The sequence below is a fragment of the Staurois parvus genome, unplaced genomic scaffold (assembly GCF_062004578.1).
Source record: "Staurois parvus isolate SC_StPar_1 unplaced genomic scaffold, SC_StPar_1.0 ptg000021l, whole genome shotgun sequence".
NCBI lineage: Eukaryota > Metazoa > Chordata > Amphibia > Anura > Ranidae > Staurois > Staurois parvus.
This window is the reverse complement of record NW_028317817.1, coordinates 15,613,441-15,632,116: the sequence shown is the minus strand read 5'-3', so window position 1 is coordinate 15,632,116 and position 18,676 is coordinate 15,613,441. Positions and strand designations below refer to the sequence as shown.

The 18,676-nt window shown below is 47.9% G+C and overlaps 1 long non-coding RNA gene across 1 annotated transcript in view; it reads right to left on the bottom strand.

Moving 5' to 3' along the window:
- The window catches only part of LOC149472250 (uncharacterized), an 82,079-nt gene extending 64,596 nt beyond the window's left edge, over window positions 1–17,483 (bottom strand). Inside the window, exon 1 of the long non-coding RNA XR_016315202.1 lies at window positions 17,443–17,483. This is a non-coding gene — a long non-coding RNA (uncharacterized LOC149472250). The remainder of the gene's footprint in view (window positions 1–17,442) is intronic.
- Between the last annotated feature and the right edge of the window lie 1,193 nt (window positions 17,484–18,676).

Below are 18,676 nucleotides of genomic sequence, written 5' to 3'. Positions count from 1 at the left end.
TATGTCAAAAAATTCAACACACCAGCAGTGTGTGAGGAGACCTGAAAGTGGCACATGGCAGAGTGTGGCGATGGAGACAGCAGCAATGGGAGGCCGTACAGGGACCCATGACAGACTCTGGACCTGGCAGCAGCATGAGGAGGCGGTATATAGGGGCCCATGGCAGATTAGGGGCCTGGCAGCAGCTATGGGAGGCCCGTAATCTGCCAGCACCCTATGTCAAAAAATTCAACACACCAGCAGTGTGTGAGGAGACCTGAAAGTGGCACATGGCAGAGTGTGGCGATGGAGACAGCAGCAATGGGAGGCCGTACAGGGACCCATGACAGACTCTGGACTTGGCAGCAGCATGAGGAGGCGGTATATAGGGGCCCATGGCAGATTAGGGGCCTGGCAGCAGCTATGGGAGGCCCGTAATCTGCCAGCACCCTATGTCAAAAAATTGAACACAACAGCAGTGTGTGAGGAGACCTGAAAGTGGCACATGGCAGAGTGTGGCGATGGAGACAGCAGCAATGGGAGGCCGTACAGGGACCCATGAGAGACTCTGGACTTGGCAGCAGCATGAGGAGGCGGTATATAGGGGCCTATGGCAGATTAGGGGCCTGGCAGCAGCTATAGGAGGCCCGTAATCTGCCAGCACCCTATGTCAAAAAATTCAACACACCAGCAGTGTGTGAGGAGACCTGAAAGTGGCACATGGCAGAGTGTGGCGATGGAGACAGCAGCAATGGGAGGCCGTACAGGGACCCATGACAGACTCTGGACCTGGCAGCAGCATGAGGAGGCGGTATATAGGGGCCCATGGCAGATTAGGGGCCTGGCAGCAGCTATGGGAGGCCCGTAATCTGCCAGCACCCTATGTCAAAAAATTCAACACACCAGCAGTGTGTGAGGAGACCTGAAAGTGGCACATGGCAGAGTGTGGCGATGGAGACAGCAGCAATGGGAGGCCGTACAGGGACCCATGACAGACTCTGGACTTGGCAGCAGCATGAGGAGGCGGTATATAGGGGCCCATGGCAGATTAGGGGCCTGGCAGCAGCTATGGGAGGCCCGTAATCTGCCAGCACCCTATGTCAAAAAATTGAACACAACAGCAGTGTGTGAGGAGACCTGAAAGTGGCACATGGCAGAGTGTGGCGATGGAGACAGCAGCAATGGGAGGCCGTACAGGGACCCATGAGAGACTCTGGACTTGGCAGCAGCATGAGGAGGCGGTATATAGGGGCCTATGGCAGATTAGGGGCCTGGCAGCAGCTATAGGAGGCCCGTAATCTGCCAGCACCCTATGTCAAAAAATTCAACACACCAGCAGTGTGTGAGGAGACCTGAAAGTGGCACATGGCAGAGTGTGGCGATGGAGACAGCAGCAATGGGAGGCCATACAGGGACCCATGACAGACTCTGTACCTGGCAGCAGCATGAGGAGGCGGTATATAGGGGCCCATGGCAGATTAGGGGCCTGGCAGCAGCTATGGGAGGCCCGTAATCTGCCAGCACCCTATGTCAAAAAATTCAACACACCAGCAGTGTGTGAGGAGACCTGAAAGTGGCACATGGCAGAGTGTGGCGATGGAGACAGCAGCAATGGGAGGCCGTACAGGGACCCATGAGAGACTCTGGACTTGGCAGCAGCATGAGGAGGCGGTATATAGGGGCCTATGGCAGATTAGGGGCCTGGCAGCAGCTATAGGAGGCCCGTAATCTGCCAGCACCCTATGTCAAAAAATTCAACACACCAGCAGTGTGTGAGGAGACCTGAAAGTGGCACATGGCAGAGTGTGGCGATGGAGACAGCAGCAATGGGAGGCCGTACAGGGACCCATGACAGACTCTGGACCTGGCAGCAGCATGAGGAGGCGGTATATAGGGGCCCATGGCAGATTAGGGGCCTGGCAGCAGCTATGGGAGGCCCGTAATCTGCCAGCACCCTATGTCAAAAAATTCAACACACCAGCAGTGTGTGAGGAGACCTGAAAGTGGCACATGGCAGAGTGTGGCGATGGAGACAGCAGCAATGGGAGGCCGTACAGGGACCCATGACAGACTCTGGACTTGGCAGCAGCATGAGGAGGCGGTATATAGGGGCCTATGGCAGATTAGGGGCCTGGCAGCAGCTATAGGAGGCCCGTAATCTGCCAGCACCCTATGTCAAAAAATTCAACACACCAGCAGTGTGTGAGGAGACCTGAAAGTGGCACATGGCAGAGTGTGGCGATGGAGACAGCAGCAATGGGAGGCCGTACAGGGACCCATGACAGACTCTGGACCTGGCAGCAGCATGAGGAGGCGGTATATAGGGGCCCATGGCAGATTAGGGGCCTGGCAGCAGCTATGGGAGGCCCGTAATCTGCCAGCACCCTATGTCAAAAAATTCAACACACCAGCAGTGTGTGAGGAGACCTGAAAGTGGCACATGGCAGAGTGTGGCGATGGAGACAGCAGCAATGGGAGGCCGTACAGGGACCCATGACAGACTCTGGACTTGGCAGCAGCATGAGGAGGCGGTATATAGGGGCCCATGGCAGATTAGGGGCCTGGCAGCAGCTATGGGAGGCCCGTAATCTGCCAGCACCCTATGTCAAAAAATTGAACACAACAGCAGTGTGTGAGGAGACCTGAAAGTGGCACATGGCAGAGTGTGGCGATGGAGACAGCAGCAATGGGAGGCCGTACAGGGACCCATGACAGACTCTGGACTTGGCAACAGCATGAGGAGGCGGTATATAGGGGCCCATGGCAGATTAGGGGCCTGGCAGCAGCTATGGGAGGCCCGTAATCTGCCAGCACCCTATGTCAAAAAATTCAACACACCAGCAGTGTGTGAGGAGACCTGAAAGTGGCACATGGCAGAGTGTGGTGATGGAGACAGCAGCAATGGGAGACCGTACAGGGACCCATGACAGACTCTGGACTTGGCAGCAGCATGAGGAGGCGGTATATAGGGGCCCATGGCAGATTAGGGGCCTGGCAGCAGCTATGGGAGGCCCGTAATCTGCCAGCACCCTATGTCAAAAAATTCAACACACCAGCAGTGTGTGAGGAGACCTGAAAGTGGCACATGGCAGAGTGTGGCGATGGAGACAGCAGCAATGGGAGGCCGTACAGGGACCCATGACAGACTCTGGACCTGGCAGCAGCATGAGGAGGCGGTATATAGGGGCCCATGGCAGATTAGGGGCCTGGCAGCAGCTATGGGAGGCCCGTAATCTGCCAGCACCCTATGTCAAAAAATTGAACACAACAGCAGTGTGTGAGGAGACCTGAAAGTGGCACATGGCAGAGTGTGGCGATGGAGACAGCAGCAATGGGAGGCCGTACAGGGACCCATGAGAGACTCTGGACTTGGCAGCAGCATGAGGAGGCGGTATATAGGGGCCCATGGCAGATTAGGGGCCTGGCAGCAGCTATGGGAGGCCCGTAATCTGCCAGCACCCTATGTCAAAAAATTCAACACACCAGCAGTGTGTGAGGAGACCTGAAAGTGGCACATGGCAGAGTGTGGCAATGGAGACAGCAGCAATGGGAGGCCGTACAGGGACCCATGACAGATTCTGGACTTGGCAGCAGCATGAGGAGGCGGTATATAGGGGCCCATGGCAGATTAGGGGCCTGGCAGCAGCTATGGGAGGCCCGTAATCTGCCAGCACCCTATGTCAAAAAATTCAACACACCAGCAGTGTGTGAGGAGACCTGAAAGTGGCACATGGCAGAGTGTGGCGATGGAGACAGCAGCAATGGGAGGCCGTACAGGGACCCATGACAGACTCTGGACTTGGCAGCAGCATGAGGAGGCGGTATATAGGGGCCCATGGCAGATTAGGGGCCTGGCAGCAGCTATGGGAGGCCCGTAATCTGCCAGCACCCTATGTCAAAAAATTGAACACAACAGCAGTGTGTGAGGAGACCTGAAAGTGGCACATGGCAGAGTGTGGCGATGGAGACAGCAGCAATGGGAGGCCGTACAGGGACCCATGAGAGACTCTGGACTTGGCAGCAGCATGAGGAGGCGGTATATAGGGGCCTATGGCAGATTAGGGGCCTGGCAGCAGCTATAGGAGGCCCGTAATCTGCCAGCACCCTATGTCAAAAAATTCAACACACCAGCAGTGTGTGAGGAGACCTGAAAGTGGCACATGGCAGAGTGTGGCGATGGAGACAGCAGCAATGGGAGGCCGTACAGGGACCCATGACAGACTCTGTACCTGGCAGCAGCATGAGGAGGCGGTATATAGGGGCCCATGGCAGATTAGGGGCCTGGCAGCAGCTATGGGAGGCCCGTAATCTGCCAGCACCCTATGTCAAAAAATTCAACACACCAGCAGTGTGTGAGGAGACCTGAAAGTGGCACATGGCAGAGTGTGGCGATGGAGACAGCAGCAATGGGAGGCCGTACAGGGACCCATGAGAGACTCTGGACTTGGCAGCAGCATGAGGAGGCGGTATATAGGGGCCTATGGCAGATTAGGGGCCTGGCAGCAGCTATAGGAGGCCCGTAATCTGCCAGCACCCTATGTCAAAAAATTCAACACACCAGCAGTGTGTGAGGAGACCTGAAAGTGGCACATGGCAGAGTGTGGCGATGGAGACAGCAGCAATGGGAGGCCGTACAGGGACCCATGACAGACTCTGGACCTGGCAGCAGCATGAGGAGGCGGTATATAGGGGCCCATGGCAGATTAGGGGCCTGGCAGCAGCTATGGGAGGCCCGTAATCTGCCAGCACCCTATGTCAAAAAATTCAACACACCAGCAGTGTGTGAGGAGACCTGAAAGTGGCACATGGCAGAGTGTGGCGATGGAGACAGCAGCAATGGGAGGCCGTACAGGGACCCATGACAGACTCTGGACTTGGCAGCAGCATGAGGAGGCGGTATATAGGGGCCCATGGCAGATTAGGGGCCTGGCAGCAGCTATGGGAGGCCCGTAATCAGCCAGCACCCTATGTCAAAAAATTGAACACAACAGCAGTGTGTGAGGAGACCTGAAAGTGGCACATGGCAGAGTGTGGCGATGGAGACAGCAGCAATGGGAGGCCGTACAGGGACCCATGAGAGACTCTGGACTTGGCAGCAGCATGAGGAGGCGGTATATAGGGGCCTATGGCAGATTAGGGGCCTGGCAGCAGCTATAGGAGGCCCGTAATCTGCCAGCACCCTATGTCAAAAAATTCAACACACCAGCAGTGTGTGAGGAGACCTGAAAGTGGCACATGGCAGAGTGTGGCGATGGAGACAGCAGCAATGGGAGGCCGTACAGGGACCCATGACAGACTCTGGACCTGGCAGCAGCATGAGGAGGCGGTATATAGGGGCCCATGGCAGATTAGGGGCCTGGCAGCAGCTATGGGAGGCCCGTAATCTGCCAGCACCCTATGTCAAAAAATTCAACACACCAGCAGTGTGTGAGGAGACCTGAAAGTGGCACATGGCAGAGTGTGGCGATGGAGACAGCAGCAATGGGAGGCCGTACAGGGACCCATGACAGACTCTGGACTTGGCAGCAGCATGAGGAGGCGGTATATAGGGGCCCATGGCAGATTAGGGGCCTGGCAGCAGCTATGGGAGGCCCGTAATCAGCCAGCACCCTATGTCAAAAAATTGAACACAACAGCAGTGTGTGAGGAGACCTGAAAGTGGCACATGGCAGAGTGTGGCGATGGAGACAGCAGCAATGGGAGGCCGTACAGGGACCCATGACAGACTCTGGACTTGGCAGCAGCATGAGGAGGTGGTATATAGGGGCCTATGGCAGATTAGGGGCCTGGCAGCAGCTATAGGAGGCCCGTAATCTGCCAGCACCCTATGTCAAAAAATTCAACACACCAGCAGTGTGTGAGGAGACCTGAAAGTGGCACATGGCAGAGTGTGGCGATGGAGACAGCAGCAATGGGAGGCCGTACAGGGACCCATGACAGACTCTGGACCTGGCAGCAGCATGAGGAGGCGGTATATAGGGGCCCATGGCAGATTAGGGGCCTGGCAGCAGCTATGGGAGGCCCGTAATCTGCCAGCACCCTATGTCAAAAAATTCAACACACCAGCAGTGTGTGAGGAGACCTGAAAGTGGCACATGGCAGAGTGTGGCGATGGAGACAGCAGCAATGGGAGGCCGTACAGGGACCCATGACAGACTCTTGACTTGGCAGCAGCATGAGGAGGCGGTATATAGGGGCCCATGGCAGATTAGGGGCCTGGCAGCAGCTATGGGAGGCCCGTAATCTGCCAGCACCCTATGTCAAAAAATTGAACACAACAGCAGTGTGTGAGGAGACCTGAAAGTGGCACATGGCAGAGTGTGGCGATGGAGACAGCAGCAATGGGAGGCCGTACAGGGACCCATGAGAGACTCTGGACTTGGCAGCAGCATGAGGAGGCGGTATATAGGGGCCCATGGCAGATTAGGGGCCTGGCAGCAGCTATGGGAGGCCCGTAATCTGCCAGCACCCTATGTCAAAAAATTCAACACACCAGCAGTGTGTGAGGAGACCTGAAAGTGGCACATGGCAGAGTGTGGTGATGGAGACAGCAGCAATGGGAGGCCGTACAGGGACCCATGACAGACTCTGGACTTGGCAGCAGCATGAGGAGGTGGTATATAGGGGCCCATGGCAGATTAGGGGCCTGGCAGCAGCTATGGGAGGCCCGTAATCTGCCAGCACCCTATGTCAAAAAATTGAACACAACAGCAGTGTGTGAGGAGACCTGAAAGTGGCACATGGCAGAGTGTGGCGATGGAGACAGAAGCAATGGGAGGCCGTACAGGGACCCATGACAGACTCTGGACCTGGCAGCAGCATGAGGAGGCGGTATATAGGGGCCCATGGCAGATTAGGGGCCTGGCAGCAGCTATGGGAGGCCCGTAATCTGCCAGCACCCTATGTCAAAAAATTGAACACACCAGCGGTGTGTGAGGAGACCTGAAAGTGGCACATGGCAGAGTGTGGCGATGGAGACAGCAGCAATGGGAGGCCGTACAGGGACCCATGACAGACTCTGGACCTGGCAGCAGCATGAGGAGGCGGTATATAGGGGCCCATGGCAGATTAGGGGCCTGGCAGCAGCTATAGGAGGCCCATAATCTGCCAGCACCCTATGTCAAAAAATTGAACACACCAGCAGTGTGAGAAGACCTGAAAGTGGCACATGGCATGAGAGACTGTGGACCTGGCAGCAGCATGAGGAGGCGGTATAGGGGCCCATGGCAGATTAGGGGCCTGGCAGCAGCTATGGGAGGCCCGTAATCTGCCAGCACCCTATGTCAAAAAATTCAACACACCAGCAGTGTGTGAGGAGACCTGAAAGTGGCACATGGCAGAGTGTGGCGATGGAGACAACCCACCGACTGTTTTGCTCGCTGCCAAGCTGCCACCCTCTTCTCCTGATGATGCGGAAGCAATAGCCTGATGACGACGAGGCTGCCAAGTGCGATCAGCCTCATCATCATCAATTAGGGTCTCCTCCTCACTACTAGCCCCCTCGGCTGCGTGTGGGTCAGGAGACAGACCTGTCTCTACACCGGCTACCGAGCCACTCTCCTCGCCACTACTTCTTCGCCTGGCTGCTGAAGAGGCGGATGTCTCCCCCCGTTCCTGACCGCCCTCTGTTAGCTCTTCCTCACTGTACTGGATGACACCGGGAGCACTAGCCTCTGGCTGCGAATAGTGCTGCCTCGACCCCTTCCTCTGCTGCCACGTCTGCTCGCTCCTAAAACATTGCCTCCTCTGCCACTCCTCTGCATGTTGTCTGACATACTCTTTAATTAAACGATTCTGTGTCCCTGAGTAACAATTCTGTGTCCCTGAGTAACGTTTCTGTGGCCCTAAGTAACAGTTCTGTGGCCCTCAGTAACAATTCTGTGTCTGTCCCTGAGTAACAATTCTGTGTCCCTCAGTAACAATTCTGTGTCCCTCAGTAACAATTCTGTGTCCCTGAGTAACAATTCTGTGTCCCTGAGTAACATTTCTGTGGCCCTAAGTAACAGTTCTGTGGCCCTAAGTAACAGTTCTGTGGCCCTCAGTAACAATTCTGTGTCTGTCCCTGAGTAACAATTCTGTGTCCCTCAGTAACAATTCTGTGTCCCTCAGTAACAATTCTGTGTCCCTGAGTAACGTTTCTGTGGCCCTAAGTAACAGTTCTGTGGCCCTAAGTAACAGTTCTGTGGCCCTCAGTAACAATTCTGTGTCTGTCCCTGAGTAACAATTCTGTGTCCCTCAGTAACAATTCTGTGTCCCTCAGTAGCAATTCTGTGTCCCTGAGTAACAATTCTGTGGCCCTCAGTAACAATTCTGTGTCCCTCAGTAACAATTCTGTGTCCCTGAGTAACAATTCTGTGTCTGTCCCTGAGTAAGAATTCTGTGTCTGTCCCTGAGTAACGTTTCTGTGGCCCTAAGTAACGGTTCTGTGGCCCTCAGTAACAATTCTGTGTCCCTCAGTAACAATTCTGTGTCTGTCCCTGAGTAACAATTCTGTGTCTGTCCCTGAGTAACGTTTCTGTGGCCCTAAGTAACGGTTCTGTGGCCCTCAGTAACAATTCTGTGTCCCTCAGTAACAATTCTGTGTCTGTCCCTGAGTAACAATTCTGTGTCTGTCCCTGAGTAACAATTCTGTGTCCCTGAGTAACGTTTCTGTGGCCCTAAGTAACATTTCTGTGGCCCTCAGTAACAATTCTGTCTGTCCCTGAGTAACAATTCAGTGTCTGTCCCTGAGTAACAATTCTGTGTCTGTCCCTGAGTAACAATTCTGTGTCCCTCAGTAACAATTCTGTGTCCCTGAGTAACAATTCTGTGTCCCTCAGTAACAATTCTGTGTCCCTCAGTAACAATTCTGTGTCCCTGAGTAACAATTCTGTGTCTGGCCCTGAGTAACAATTCTGTGTCTGGCCCTGAGTAACGTTTCTGTGGCCCTAAGTAACGGTTCTGTGGCCCTCAGTAACAATTCTGTGTCCCTGAGTAACAATTCTGTGTCTGTCCCTGAGTAACAATTCTGTGGCCCTAAGTAACGGTTCTGTGTCCCTCAGTAACAGTTCTGTGTCCCTGAGTAACAATTCTGTGGCCCTAAGTAACGGTTCTGTGGCCCTCAGTAACAATTCTGTGTCCCTGAGTAACAATTCTGTGTCTGTCCCTGAGTAACAATTCTGTGGCCCTAAGTAGCGCTTCTGTGGCCCTCAGTAACAATTCTGTGTCCCTGAGTAACAATTCTGTGTCTGTCCCTGAATAACAATTCTGTGGCCCTAAGTAACGGTTCTGTGGCCCTCAGTAACAATTCTGTGTCCCTGAGTAACGTTTCTGTGGCCCTAAGTAACGGTTCTGTGGCCCTCAGTAACAATTCTGTGTCCCTCAGTAACAATTCTGTGTCTGTCCCTGAGTAACAATTCTGTGGCCCTAAGTAACGGTTCTGTGGCCCTCAGTAACAATTCTGTGTCCCTGAGTAACGTTTCTGTGGCCCTAAGTAACGGTTCTGTGGCCCTCAGTAACAATTCTGTGTCCCTGAGTAACAATTCTGTTTCTGTCCTTGAGTAACAATTCTGTGGCCCTAAGTAACGGTTCTGTGGCCCTCAGTAACAATTCTGTGTCCCTGAGTAACGTTTCTGTGGCCCTAAGTAACGTTTCTGTGGCCCTCAGTAACAATTCTGTGTCTGTCCCTGAGTAACAATTCTGTGTCCCTAACTAACGTTTCTGTGGCCCTAAGTAACAGTTCTGTGGCCCTCAGTAACAATTCTGTGTCCCTGAGTAACGTTTCTGTGGCCCTAAGTAACAATTCTGTGTCCCTGAGTAACAATTCTGTGGCCCTAAGTAACGGTTCTGTGGCCCTCAGTAACAATTCTGTGTCCCTGAGTAACAATTCTGTGGCCCTAAGTAACGGTTCTGTGGCCCTCAGTAACAATTCTGTGTCCCTGAGTAACAATTCTGTGTCTGTCCATGAGTAACAATTCTGTGGCCCTAAGTAACGGTTCTGTGGCCCTCAGTAACAATTCTGTGTCCCTGAGTAACAATTCTGTGGCCCTAAGTAACTGTTCTGTGGCCCTCAGTAACAATTTTGTGGCCCTCGGTAACAATTCTGTGTCTGTCCGAGTAACAATTCTGTGGCCCTAACTAACGTTTCTGTGGCCCTAAGTAACAGTTCTGTGGCCCTCAGTAACAATTCTGTGTCCCTGAGTAACGTTTCTGTGGTTCTAAGTAACAATTCTGTGGCCCTCAGTAACAATTCTGTGTTGTCCCTGAGTAACAATTCTGTGGCCCTAACTAACGTTTCTGTGGCCCTAAGTAACAGTTCTGTGGCCCTCAGTAACAATTCTGTGTCTGTCCCTGAGTAACAATTCTGTGGCCCTAACTAACGTTTCTGTGGCCCTAAGTAACAATTCTCTGGCACTCAGTAACAATTCTGTCTGTCCCTGAGTAACAATTCTGTGGCCCTAACTAACGTTTCTGTGGCTCTAAGTAACAGTTCTGTGGCCCTCAGTAACAATTCTGTGTCTGTCCCTGAGTAACAATTCTGTGGCCCTAACTAACGTTTCTGTGGCCCTAAGTAACAATTCTCTGGCACTCAGTAACAATTCTGTCTGTCCCTGAGTAACAATTCTGTGGCCCTAATAACGTTTCTGTGGCCCTAAGTAACAGTTCTGTGGCCCTCAGTAACAATTCTGTGTCTGTCCCTGAGTAACAATTCTGTGGCCCTAACTAACGTTTCTGTTGCCCTAAGTAACAATTCTCTGGCACTCAGTAACAATTCTGTCTGTCCCTGAGTAACAATTCTGTGGCCCTAACTAGCGTTTCTTTGGCCCTAAGTAACGATTCTGTGGCCCTCATTAGCAATTCTGTGTCCCTGAGTAATGCTTCTCTGTCCCTAAGTAACGTTTCTCTGTCCCCAAGTAACGTTTCTGTGGCCCTAACTCTGTCCCTAATACAGAGCGGTCTGCCTCTCTTGAATGACTGGAGGCAAATGAAGAATTCTAAAATGACCGCTATTTATAGCTCGACCATTACACAGTGCTGGCTGCCTGGCTGCTGATTGGCTAATGCGATCACATGTCATTAAGGAATGCATTATGGGTCAGCGCGCCTTGTCTGCGCACCTTCCCAGACATCCCCGCTCCGTCGCCGCACATGTCCGCCGCCATTTTAGGAAAAATTTCGATTCGCGCGTCCGAAGTAGGCTATTTTTCGGATTCGGCGCGAAAATTTTCCAATATTCGACTCGAATTCCACTTCGCCTACTTCGATTCGCTCATCTCTAATAGGCAACAATGAGATGACCCCCAAAACAGGAATGGTTTTACAGGTGGAGGCCACTGCCATTTTTTTCCCTTCTCATCTTTTCTGACAGTTTTTCACTAGGTTTGCATTTGGCTAGGGTCAGTGTCACTATGTAGCATGAGACGATACCTTGACTCTACAGAGGTTGCGCAGACAGTCCAGCTCCTCCAGGATGGCACATCAATATGTGCCATTGCCAGAAGGTTTGCTGTGTCTCCTAGCAAAGTCTCAAGAGCATGAAGGAGATTCCAGGAGGCAGGCAGTTACTCTAGGTGAGTTAGACAGGGTCATAGAAGGTCCTTAACCCATCAGCAGGACTGGTATCTGCTCCTTTGTACAAGGAGGAACAGGATGAGCACTGCCAGAGCCCTACAAAATGACATTCAGCAGGCCACTGGTATGAATGTCTCTGACCAAACAATCAGAAGCAGACTTCATGAGGGTACCCTGAGAGCACCACATCCTCTAGTGGGCCCTGTGCTCACTGCCCGGCACCATAGCGCTCGATTGGCATTTGCCATTGAACACCAGAATTGGCAGGTCTGCCATTAGCACACTGTGCTTTTCACAGATGAGAGCAGGTTCACCCTGAGCACATGTGACAGACATGAAAGGGTCTAGAGAAGCTGTAGAGAACGTTATGCTGCCTATAACATTGTTCAGCATGACCATTTTGGTGGTGGGTCAGTGATGGTATGGGGAGGCATATTCATGGAGGGATGCACAGAACTCTACAGGCTAGACAATGACACCCTGACTGTCATTAGGTATCGAGATGAAATCTTTGGACCCATTGTCAGACCCTATGCTGGTATAATGGGACCTGGGTTCCTCCTGGTGCATGACAATGCCTGGCCTCATGTGATGAGAGTATGCAGGCAGTTCCTGGAGGATGAAGAAATTGATACCATTGAATGGCCCCCACGCTCACCTGACTTAAATCCAATAGAACACCTCTGGGGTATCATGTTTCGGTCCATCCGATGCCACCAGGTTGCACCTCAGACTATCCAGGAGCTCAATGATGCCCTGGTCCAGATATTGGATTAAATACCACAGGACACCATCCATCATCTCATTAGCAGCATGCACCGATGTTGTCAAGCATGCATACAAGCACATGGGGGCCATATAAACTACTGAGTACCATTTTTTTGGGGTGTCTTTGAATTCAGTTCTCTGTAGGTTGATCACCTTAATTTCCATTAAACGATGGGGCATCCTTACAATCCTAACACATTACCCAGTCCATATCAGTATAGATATCAAGCATAATATTTTTCCCCATTGAGATCTGATGTGTATCTAAAGTGTTCCTTTAATTTTTTTGGGCAGTGTACTACCAGTTAGGAAAGTAAAGTTGACCATACATAGATCAACCAGTTCAGCAGGGACCAGGCACATTTTGATCCATGTGTGGCAACTGCGTTTGAACAGAAGTCAATCGAACGATCAAAAATGTAAATAAGGCTGGTCTTTTTTTAAAAGATTTAACTAAAAAAAAATATTGTTTGCCATTAGCTTGTAAAAGTAATTATTTGTTATCCCACAGATGCTCGATTGGATTGAGATCTGTAGAATTTGGAGACCAAATTAACACTTGAAACCTATTGTTGAGTTCCTCAAACCATTTGTGAATTCATCTGACCTGGCCTCCTCTTCCATTGCTCCGTAATCTGATTCATACCAGCTCTGCTTCTCTTCCTGGTGAGCTGTGATTGGCTAACAGCTCTCACATGATACATGGGGCCAATCACAGCACATGTAACCAGCTCAAGCCAGTCACAAATCACTATTATATTGAACTGTCATTAACTTAACTCATTCATGGTAGTTCAATGCAAGCTTTGTTTTGCAGAGCAACAATCCTTATTTGCTCTTGCAAAGCAAAGTGTAAAAAAAAAAACCCTGATTCCCCCCCCCCCCCAGAGTAGTAAAGTGTTACTTTGGTCACATTGCGCTACTCTAATAAAACAAATTAAAAAAAACAAAAAAACAAATTAACAATACTTTATTGAGAATTTTTTTAAATACATTTTTTAAATTTTTTAAAAATGTTTTAACCACTTGCCGACCACCTGACCGCAGTATGTGGGTGAGCAGCGGCTCTGGGCAAACCTTACACCCCTTTCTATTTCAATGCAATCGCGGCTCCCACTGCCCCCGCTGTTGGTCCAGGGAGAGAGGAGAGAACACTGCACTGTGAGTAAAAGCACCACATTTTACATGCACACATTAGATTAGCACATTTAACCCTTTGATCGCCCCTATTAACCTTTTGATCACCCCGTCACTCAGCGAATGCCATTAGTACAGTGTCAGTATAAAAAATTTTTCACTGATCACTATATTACTGCCACTAGCGACATCAGATAATGCCAAGGTCTGTAAGCTCCCCTCCCAGCCAGTGTCAGCTAGCATTAGGATGACTGCACACTATCGCACTCACACTATAGGTTGCTGATCACTGCCATTACTAGTATAGTATTTGAATGGATCAATATATTGATCATGATCAGAACTATACTAGTGCTTCCTTTGTATAGTGTCCCCAAAAATGCAGTGTTAGCAGGATCAGCCCCATTTGCTGCCAGCACTAGCGTTTAGCCCCTCTACTGTTTTTCACAGAAGATTTGTATCAATTGATTGTGGACCAAAGCAATTTATATGCACAACAATACATTGCTGCTCACCAAAATTAAGCTCTTGCCAGACAATTCGCATGGACATCTGTCACGGTTTCTGAATGGAATGTAAAACCTTTTGTACCTAACCCTCAATGTGACGGGGGTGGGGGGCCCATGGACCACAGCCCCCTTTGGAGAGGTGGGGAGACCCCTGTCTCAGCTCCCCATATCCCTCTTATGTGTAAGTCACCCTGTGCCTGTTAGGGGTACAGGGTGGAATGTCCTGCTATTGTGTAGACATGTATAGGTGGGGATTGTTCATTGTTCACTGCCATGTGGCTGTATCCCATTGTTCTATTGCGTGTCTTGCTTGGGAGCAAAATATTATGGGATGTGTTTGTGTATTGGCTTGGTGGGGGGTGTTTCCGGCAGCCCTTCCCCCTGATGGGACTGCTTGCTGATGTGTTTCCTGTTACTGAGTGTGTATTTCCCCGCCCTGTGTATATATCTTGAATCTATGTTAAAATAAAGCAGTCTATCTCCTGGTTTCCAAGTCTGGTGCTGTCTCCATTTGTATGGCCAGTGGTGGTTTCCGTGGATCTGTGTTCGGACAGGGAAGCGGGCGTCTAACGGAAATACCCTAGTGCAGTTGGGCATTGAAAATGAATTGTAGTCATATTGGTCCACAGACCCCATTCATCATATGTCCATGTTCTCTGCTGTTACGCATATGTCTAACAAGGACCAGCACTATACTGGCACATTACTGGACATTGAGTGGTTATGCTAGGATGATGCCTGCAGCTACAGGCATCATCCTGATATCGTTTTTTTCAGCTGGTGGTAGGCTTTCATGTAAAAGCAATCCTAGTGGCTAATTAGCTGCTGGATCATTTTTACAAACAACAGGAAGGGACGTTCCCCCCTTCTGCCGCCTTCCACAGCTTTCTTGGGCTCTCCCATCCCACAGGGGAACCCAAGAATGCAGTCGGCAGTTCTGCCAGATGACCATAGATCTGATCGGAAACCAGAATGGCTCTGATCATCTCTATGGTCTAAGAAACCGGAAGCTACTAGCATTTCATCATTACCATTTTGATGGATATTAACAGTGCCAATTTGAAATTGGAAAAGCATCTGATCACACTGATCTAATAGACCCCAGATTTCTCAGAAAAGAGTACCTGTTATTGCCTATTGCTATCACAGGGGATATTTACATTCCCTGTGATAACAATAAAAGTGATAAAAAAAGAAAGGGGAAGTGTAAAAATAAAAAACAAAATCAAAATTAAAAATTAAGAAAAAATCGCCCCTGTCCACCTTCCCATGCTCATGTGCAAAGGCGAACACAAGTGTCATCTCGTGTCAGTATGTAAACAGAGATTGCTCCATGCATGTGATGTATCACCGCTGACATCAGATTAAGGGCAGTCAAGGGCAGGGCAATTCTAGCACTAGACCTCCTGTGTAAATATAAAGTGGTAACCTGTAAAAGCTTTTAAAGCTTCACTTATCGATATTAAAAATGTACGTAGTTTGTCGCCATTGCACGGGCATGTGCAATTTTTAAGCATGTCATGTTTGGTATCTATTTATTTGGCATTATATCATCTTTTATATTTTATCAACCAATTGGGCAATATATTGTGTTTTTGTGCATTAAGATTTAAAAAAGGGTATTTTTCCAATATATTTGCATTTGAAAAATCGCCGCGCAAATACTGTGTGTTCTAAAAAAATTGCAACACTCATCATTGTATTATTTAGGGCCATTGCTTTAACAAAATATATAATTTTGGAGGTTCAAAGTAATTCTCTAGCAAAAAAAAAGGGTTTTCATGTATTCAAAAAGTGTCAGAAAAGGCTTGTTCTTCAAGTGGTTAGAAGAGAGGGTGATGTTTGGCATAAGCTTCTAATGTTGACCCTGAAATGCCAGGATAGTAGAAGCCTCCCACCCAAATGATCCCTTTTTGGAAAGTAGACACTCCAAGATACTTGCTAAGGGGCAAGGTGAGTATTTTTCAGATCTCATTTGTTGCCACAATTTTTTGGAAAATGAAGAAAGAAAACAAAACGTATTTTCCTTTTTCAAAACACTGTGACAAAAATGATATCTGAAAAATACTCACCATACCTCTTATCAAATTTCTTGGATTGTCTAATTTGCAAAAAGGGGTCATTTGTGTGGGGGGGGGGGGAAGGGGGGAGTTGTTTGTATTATCCTGGCATTTTAGGGCCTCCAAAACTGTAATAGGTAGTGAGAAAGTGATGTGAGGAAAAATGCCCTCTGAATGCCTGAAAGTGGTCATTGGAGTTTGGGGGCCTGTATGTGGATAGGCTGCCAAAAAGTATTTCACATGTGGTATCCCTATACTCAGCAACAGTAGCAGAATGTGTTCTGGGGAGTTATTCCACATATAGCCATGGCATATGTGAGTGCTATATCATTAAATTCACAACTTTGTGTACAAAAAAAAAGTCATTATTCATACATTTGTGACAAAACTAAAATAAAATTTTCCATGGACTCAACATGCCTCTTAGAAAATTCCTAGGGGTGTCTACTTTCCAAAAAGGGGTCATTTGTGGGGTCTTTGTACTGCCCTGGCATTATAGCACCTCAAGAAATGTGATAGGCAGTCAGAAAGTAAAAGCTGTGTAATTTCCAATATATATACCATAGTTTGTAGATGCTATAACTTTCACACAAACCAATTAATATACACATATTGGGATTTTCTTTACCGAAGACATGTAGCAGAATACATTTTGGCCTAAATGTATGACTAAATTTGAGTTTATTGGATATTTTTTGTAACCGAAAGTTTTTAAAAAATGTCAGTGTTTTTTCGTAAATATCACAAAAAATGAAAAAAACCCAGTGGTGATCAAGTACCACCAAAAGAAAGCTCTATTGGTGTGAAAAAAAAGACATCAATTTTGTTTGGGTACAGTGTTGAATGACCTCGCAATTATCAATTGAAATAACGTAGTAATGAATAGCAAAAAATGGCCTGGTCAGGAAGGGGGGTAAATCTTCTGGAGGGCAGGTGGTTAAGGCTTGACATGCTGTGCTTTCAGCAATACCCTTCACCTTGAACAACTTGATCGCCTTCTGAACTTCTCAGCTTCTAAGATGATATGATGATGTGACCTTTATGTCTGGCTTCAGCAATCCTTTCATGTTCATAATTTCATAATCGTCCCTATTTTAGGGTTTGGCCTAACAACACTTGAACCTTCTGACTAAGTCTGCATGGTGGAAAACAAAGTGTAGGTTTAGGTTGTTCATTACATCAATTAATCTAACTGCATGTTTTTGGGAAAATACCCAAAAAACCCTACTTTTCCTTCAAAGCTCAGAGGCAGAAACAAAGTATTAATGGTCCGATGACCATAACATTTTACATTCACCTTAAACCTAGTACACACGATCAGAAAATTGCACAAAAAATACCGCTTTCTAAGTGATAGTACGATAATATGATCATTAGTACACAGCTTTTGTCTGAAATTATTTGAAGGGATAAGTATGAAAATTTTTCTATTACCTTACCTGATCGTATGATTTTTGTTTAATCAGTACAGTTTTCATCTGAAATACAATACAAATACAATACATTACATCACTTTCAAATTTTCATTCTGTCGTACAAGAATTTTCAAAATTTTAGTAACCTCTTCACTTTTGATATGAGACTAGAATGCAAAAGAAATGGACAATCATTCGTCCAACATTCCAATATATTTAAAACTGAAAACTAAAAAAAGCTGTATACTCTACACTTTAATCTTAGTAAAACGGGCAGTTCCAGCATGTAGGTGTTCAAGATAATAAAGAGATACAGGAAAAATTCTGAATAAAACAACCATTGTGAAGCAATAATTGGTTAACTTCAGTACCCAATGTTGAGCAAGGGAAATTTAAAAACAGGATTTTTGCTAAATGCAGTAATTTTGCTTAGATGCAGATCTAACCGGTGAAGCTGTATAGAAGTTGTCTAGCTGTCATGCTGATCAGCACCGGCTTCAGTACTTTACGATGCACTGACCTTGAACAAGCTTGCAGATAAGGAGATCTGTTTTTCAAATCTGGATGCTTTTTCTGGGTCACTGACTGAGAAGTATAGCAGCCAAAGGCAGCCATGCAGCTAGTATTCTTAGAAGAGCACCAGCTGTGGCAGCCTCTTTATTTTTCTCAGAAATAAAAAAGTTTCCTTGAAAGCAACTATAGTAGATTAATGCAAAGCAAACTGAAGGTTTAAATAAAAGTGCCCTATAAAAATATAGCATGGAAATATTTCATATTAAAGCATAACAATTGAACATTCGAAAGCAGAAAGTTTAAACACAGAACTGATTTTAAAACTTATTCTCCAGAGTGATCTAGAGATATATTCTATTTTTCAGGGCAAGGATCCTGTCTTGTTTTAGGAATGACTGACACCTCTTTGTTTCCCAGCTTAGTCCCAAGACTCTTCTAAACGTAAAATCACAGGCAGTCAGACAGATAAAGTGTTAAATAAATAAAGTATTGCAGACATTGTATGGAGTTGTTTTTTTTTTCTGGAACCATGCCATTTTTAGGTTTAGGCTTTAATATTGCCTTCCCCAACCATAACATATCAGGAAGAACATGACAGACCTTGAGTTTGGAATCCTTTTTGTTATAAATCTGAAATCCAGAAAAATAGCTAAATATACCACTGAAATATTTTTCAAAGGGTAAACCACTGAAATATTTAAGGTATATAGGAGCTGTTCTACCTTCAAATAAGATTTTTATTTAA